General features: G+C 37.5%; 1 pseudogene; it reads right to left on the bottom strand.

The window, feature by feature from the left end:
• The window catches only part of LOC107722697 (procollagen C-endopeptidase enhancer 2-like), a 10,118-nt pseudogene extending 7,029 nt beyond the window's left edge, over nt 1-3,089 (bottom strand).
• Between the last annotated feature and the right edge of the window lie 3,787 nt (nt 3,090-6,876).

Raw genomic sequence — 6,876 nt, 5'->3', positions numbered from 1 at the left:
CCGCTCACGTCCGTAGACACGGTGTAACATTGGTTTTGCTTTGTTTCACAGAACTAATCGTTGCCTGGGTTGCGTACGTATATTTGGGGAGGAGCTATCAAAATAGGGGCAAGACCATTTGGGGTAGGGGCGTGTTTGTTTTGGTGATTTCAAATATCAACATTGGCTACCAGAATCGCTTACTCTGCCTTTAATGTTCCATTTTTGACAAGCCAAACATGTCAGCCTTTGAGTTAAAAGTAATTTATTTAAGCTGCAAAATAAACTTAGTCCCATAAAATAAGTATAATGAACTACACAAAAAGCATTTTGAACATCTCCAGCATGTGTTATAATTACACAAAAATCAAACATTTCACCCCTCGTGCACGTTATTATGTCCGTCAAAAACTTGGGCTGGCTGTCTGTCAGAGATGATAACCTACCTAATACATAACACCTAATGCATATAAATTTGTTTCTTCACTCGCTGAAATTTACAGGCGACGTTTACATCTTTATGTTCCAATAAAATATTTTTTTTACATGATTTGTTACATTTACAAGCATTTTTATATGATTTGTTAACATTTAATTATCCCTTTGCAGATTTTGAGCCATTCATTTAAAATACTGAGGTCTGGAGTATTGTATTTTAAAATAATTAGCAGAAATTTAAGTGTGCATTCACAGTGCACTAAACAGACTATATACCCTATTTTTCAGAGGATTCATATGACCTGATGAGCAAAATAAAACAGTAGAGTCAAGCTGAATTTAAATAACAGGGAAGGGCCACTTTCTATATTTGGATGGTAATAAGTTGGTAGTCTCGTTACCTCTTTCATTTGGGCGAATCGCTGAGTATACAGCAAGGAAACCACTCCCAGCTGTGTTGGCATCTGACACCATGACCACTTGCATCTTGTTTCCATTGGTGACCAGTGCTCCGGGTTTTGCGGTACCACAGAAGCGGCCGAGACACTGCCCGTTGATGTGTCCATCATCGTATACATCAACAAAGTCATATCTGCAAAGACTATCACTCTCAAGATCCAGAGCTCTGAACAAGAGGGAGACAACCCTCCCTTGAGGAACCTGAAGATAGTTCATTAAGAAGAATCAACACAGAGTCTCATAACAAGTACCATAAAAACTTAAATAGTTACATTATATTGTGAGATCAGATTGAGAAGAGCAAAGAAGGACATTTTTAGCATGAATATCAACCCACAATCTAAATATGTCACCCCTTAAGGCATCTTTACACAGCTGATGCAAAATTTACACTGAAAATGTGGCACAAAAAAAGTGCTTTGTCTTTACACAGACTGTTTAATGCTGCTCAGAGGTGGCATAAATGAATTTACACAGATACAAATAGAACTGTATGCTTTGATACTAGGGGCTGAGGTGGGTCATAGCAGGCTTATTTTAGTCTGGCTTTTATGCCTTTATATTTTTTATGTCTTTACATAGAAAGGCATTTTGATCAGGCACAGAGCAGCCTTAACTCTACTCTGTAAATATGTCTTTAAGTTGCTAGAGACGTAATGCCGTAAAGTTGTAAAGACGTAATGCCGCATGAAAGCCTGACTAGATAATGCCAGCTCTGACCCACCTCAGCCCCTAATATGAAATTGTGCCACCTCTGAGCAGCTTTAAACGGTCTGTGTAAAGACACCAAAATGCCACTTCAGAAGCGCTTTTGCAGTATAAATTTGGCATTAGTCTCCAAAAATGTTATTAGGTCACAGCTAATTCAAAAAAATAATAATCAAATTCATTAGTAGTGCTAGTGAGTATAACTCGTCCAACACATCTGTGCTACGGAGATGAATGATAGGCTACTTCAAATTGTGCAGCTTGTTAAAGAGTGCTGCCAGTGTGTGCTGTTACATTTATAAGCAAAAAGAATTACATTTTGCCTGGTAAACAATAAAAGAGTCAAAAATTGTACAGAATTACATTAAAGGGGTCATATGATGCTGCTAAAAAGAACATTATTTGCGAAGCGGATATCGTCCTCTTTTGGAAGACCAAACAAAGTAGTTTCGCTTTCACAACGAAGCACACAGCGTCTTCAGGACATGGCTGCAGCGTCAACAATACTACAGCGAGAATAAAAGTTATGCCTTCTTTCTTTGCGTGAACATTTGGGTGGCGTTATGCAAATCTTCCCAGATCATGACGTAGGTATGTGGGGGCGTTAGAATGAGCCATTTTAGGAGGGCGTGGTTAACTCTTAACTTTTATAAAGAATATCTCTTTGGTTTTGAGACTTTAGTGTTTGCAACTTTACAGATCTTCTTTATGCACCAAGAGCTTGTAACACTCCAAAGAGAAAGGAAAAATTGAAATCGCATCATATGACCCCTTTAAAGGAGCCCAGAATATGGACCAAAACAGAGGCTTGGGGCAGTAAGCAACCACCCAGACCATTCCACAACCGCCTAGCAACACCCTAGCAATTAAAGCAATGTGATAAAAACCACTTGAAAAAATAATGACTAAGCTTATTTATTTGAGAGAGGGGTGAAAAGATTCATGGTGAGAAACATTTTCTTTGACAGAAAAGGCATTTAAAGACTGATATCTCCCACACATCTGTCCTTACAGTAATTCTCCACACACATTTGTTGTTGGGCGGGTAGACACCTGGATACCCCTGACTCCCAATCAGTCCTGTGTCTCCAGTAAAGTTCCCACCACATGTAAAAACTGGTCTACACCCGGGACAAATGGGAAAGCACATAGTTCAGTTTGGAACTCACCAGGACTTCACAATGCAGTGCAATTATGGGAACTATCAGTACTAGTTAATATTAATGAACAACATCACACTTAATATGTTTCGGTTTGCTATTGTAATAAATTGTAGCAAACAGTATAACAGGAACAATGTAGGCCTATAATCTTACAACAAACCGGATTCCATATATTCATTCGTTAAAAAAACTATCACGTCCGAAATGTAAATGCTTTATGAAGCATGATACAGGCTTCTAAACAGGCTATTCAGGTATTTATTTCCACATACCTTCGATGTCGTTGCGTGAAAATGACGCTGAACAGGAAGCGCTCGCGATGATCCAGATTATAATCCTCATTGTATGAGGTGCGGTTGAACAAATGTGACATTCAGAGAGAAAGAGAAGTAAATTCTCCAGAGATATTTTACTGCTGACTGACTGACTGCTGCCTATGAATGTGCTGTTTGTTCTGCGAGAGCTGCAGGGAGCAGTTTCCCTAAAACCCTGTAAGTGAAGGCAACTCGTGTCACTCACGTTAAAAGTATTGTGGAGGTAATGAAATATTATATCTGGTGCTGTACCTTTCTTTTATTAGGAGCCTAAATGCGATTAAACTCCAGAATCCGTTTAGATAATGCAAATATAGCCTATAGCAATTCAGCTTAATATCAGGGATTTAAATGTGTTTTGCGCAAAATTGTTACTTCATGTGTGTAATAAGAATTTTCCTCCGTATACAATACTTATTTTTAAAATAATATACTTTAAATACGATGGGATATCCGCTGATTTTCTTTATTTTACTTCACGCTGATGGAAGACCACTAGATGTCTACCTTGCACAAGTATTTTATTAAACTTGATGCGTATTTCCTAGTGTGTTTTAATATGACCATGTAATAGTTAGGGTCATATGATAATTATACTTTGTAAACAGCACCTCGGCTTAGACCAATAAATAGTAGCCTAAATAATATAGTGGAGACTAGTCAGAAATTAGTTCGAATTTATTCAAACAATAAATGGCCCTGTTTGAGACATATGGCCTATATTTACATTATGTGGTGCATTTGCCCTCACTTGTTATGTGGGCAGTTTTTGATTGGTTTCTGACTGGTTATCATAAAAATGTATTGATTGTTGACGTTTGCACATCATCTTGAGTATCATATACTATATGAAGCAAACCTAGCTTGGGCTGGAAATCTGATTACCACTGAAACTCTAATGCAGTCAAAGGGGTCGGTTTGGATTTCTCTGATAAAAGAAAAACGAAGTAACATGCGCATGGTGTTACCAGTAACCAGATGCAATACAACTAAATGTTTTTAGGTTTTATGAGCCAAAGTCTTCCCAGAGGAAAATGTTCTAAGGTTTTTCTTTCATAGCTCAGGAGATGAGTTTTCATTTTTGTTTCATTTAGATATTAACTTTAAAACGATTTTATAAGTAATGAAAATATAAGTTAAATGAGTCAAACAGTAGGAGCATAAATGTATATCTTATATAAATCTTGTATCAAAGTTTACAATGTTGGGATCTCTTCTGAAAGCCTATTGGAGTTACGTGATGTTACTGGGGTCTTTTTCGCCGAAGAAAATCCTGAGACTTCTCAGAAGTCTCCATTTGCTTTCCAATTAATCTCTTTGTCATCTAGGAAAACCTATTAAGATATTTAAAAAAAAGATCTCATTCATTATTTTTCTCTCCCATGTGTTCTATTGATTCTGAACAGATTGAATCACAAGGCACAGCGTGCATCCTTCTCGGAAAGACAACAGCCCTTATCAGAGAGCAACATGTGGGAGGAATGCTTGCTTTACTCTGAATATTACATACAGATTGGAGCAATTTCCTGCTGACCAAATGTTTGTTGATTGCTCTCTAGCATTACTTGGCCTACCGCAAAAGAAGGATAAGTGATTTTTGCGACGCACTTACAAGACTTTATTTGTAGTACTTGTCTCTGAGCCCTGGAACCGCCTTTAAATCGGCCTCTGGCACCACAGACAAGGGCTTCCATTTCGGCTGTAGCCATTCTGCGGATTAATATCAGGCTTAATGGAACGAGATGTGGCCATACAGCCAAGTCGCTGACATATAATTCATTAATGCAAACTGTTGGCCCAAGGGAACGCACTGACCTAGTAATATTTACTCAAGCTTAAATTAGCATCTAATGACTCCACTACAGGTATTACGTGCAAAGGGGAATTGTCGTTGAAACTGACAGGAATCAGAGCAGGCAGCGGGAACCTTTCACCATGCTCTCTGAAAGAAGATCAGATTTCAGTGTTTTTCTTAAGTTTTATCCAGATGTGGGTTCACTGGCAGGCTCAAAATGGATGTCAGTCTGTCTTTATGGGAAACAACTCTGTAAACAATTTACACGTAAACAATTACAGGCAAATTGAAGGAGCCCACCCCTTTGTCAAGGGGACTAGAGTTTCAAATATGCACATGGTAGTCATGAAGACCTTTACATGGTTTGTTTTTGTATGCGAGGGTCCAAATATCATATGTCGGCTTGTGCTTCTGCTGGAGTCTGTGTTAAGGGAATGCCAGTTTTTATTTCCCTGGATAGTTTGTGAGTGTGTGGCAGTCATATAGAACAGCCTCGGTAAATATTCCCGTGCCCAACCCCCCGGTAAGCTGGTTTTCATTCACACTGTTATCTGAACCCACTCCCAAAAGACACACAGTCAAGTGATGCCAGACCCTGCTTAGTGTTTGATCTACAGCTTTAATTGATTGAAAACAATGATGGTGCCTTTGAGGGAGGCTCGCAAAGGCAACGTTAGAATAGGTTCAAGGATAGAAGGAGACACGGATTTGGATCATTTAGTATTTATACCAGCTGTTGCCAATTCGGTGAAAAACTCTCAAAACAATGCAGTCTCACACTGAATAAATAACAAATGGGAACACAGAAGGCAAGAAAACTGATCAACAACACTGAATCACATCTTAAGTTTCATCACCAACCGTGATGTCAGTTATTGAGTTGCACCTGTTCAGTACTGGGATTTAGTTTAATAAACTGACTTTATGTTTAAATAAAAAATAGAAAAAGAGAAGGGCTTGTGCCCGTTTCTAGTGCTTGGGGATTTGGTTATAATGAAATCTTCTGTAAAAATCATTTTTTGGGTGATATTAAAATTAAAAAAGGCAGCTGTGAAGAATGGAAAAAAGGAAATCTTTCAGCACTGCATTAGGAAAAATGCTCAAAGGAAAAGGCTGTCTCAGTACTTACTGTTTATAGAAAAACAACAGAAATAAAAAACTAATCAGTCTTAGGGACAATTATTAGTTCAGAAAGATATTGGTTGGTTCATTTATAATGTTGTTATTGGACAATACAGAGAAACTTTTTACTCAGCTGGAACAACAAATCAAATCTATCAAAAATTAAGCAATTGGTTTAGTGCCACATGAAATTCGATCATCTCAATAAGCATGAAACTGCTTTTAAATGTCAGTAGAGATTCATTTGCTTCCATTTTAGTAATTGGTCTAGTACATTCACCATGATTTATTTTGCAGTGTCTCTACCATTCAAAAGTTTGGGGTCAGTAAGCTTTTTTTTTTTTTTAATAAATTAATGTTATTCATTAAGGATGCATTAAATTGATCAAATGTGACAGTAAAGACTATTACAATGATACACTTGCATTGGATAAAATTAGTGTCTATGTCTAATAATCATCATCCAATAAAATGTTGTAACGTGCTTTTTCAGTTAGATGAAGTAGATAGAAAAATTCTCCGTTCCCTCCTTCAGGGAACGAGGGTTACATACGTAACCGAGACGTTTCCTGTATTAGAGTTTCGCTGTATTTTTATTGTTTTTCTAGTGCCTGGGAGGCTCAAGGTGCAGGTGATATAAGAGCATTTACAGTTATTCGTAATCAACAATTGAGAGAAAAGGCGCATGATGCATGGTATACATCAGTTTTAGAAAATAATTTAAATATATATTCACAATACAAATCTTTGTTAGTACAAGAGAGCTACATGTGTCTGTATATAACATGCAACTGGTACGATCATTGATCCTTTATAGATGTTCAAGCCATCATAGAAACAGGCAGATGGAGTAATACACCAGTGTCAGAGAGAATCTGTAATTATTGTTAAGTTAACG

The sequence above is a fragment of the Sinocyclocheilus rhinocerous genome, unplaced genomic scaffold (assembly GCF_001515625.1).
Source record: "Sinocyclocheilus rhinocerous isolate Xijiao unplaced genomic scaffold, SAMN03320098_v1.1 scaffold161, whole genome shotgun sequence".
Classification (NCBI taxonomy): Eukaryota; Metazoa; Chordata; class Actinopteri; order Cypriniformes; family Cyprinidae; genus Sinocyclocheilus; species Sinocyclocheilus rhinocerous.
The sequence above is the reverse complement of the archived record's forward strand: the minus strand, read 5'-3'. Positions and strand labels throughout refer to the sequence as shown.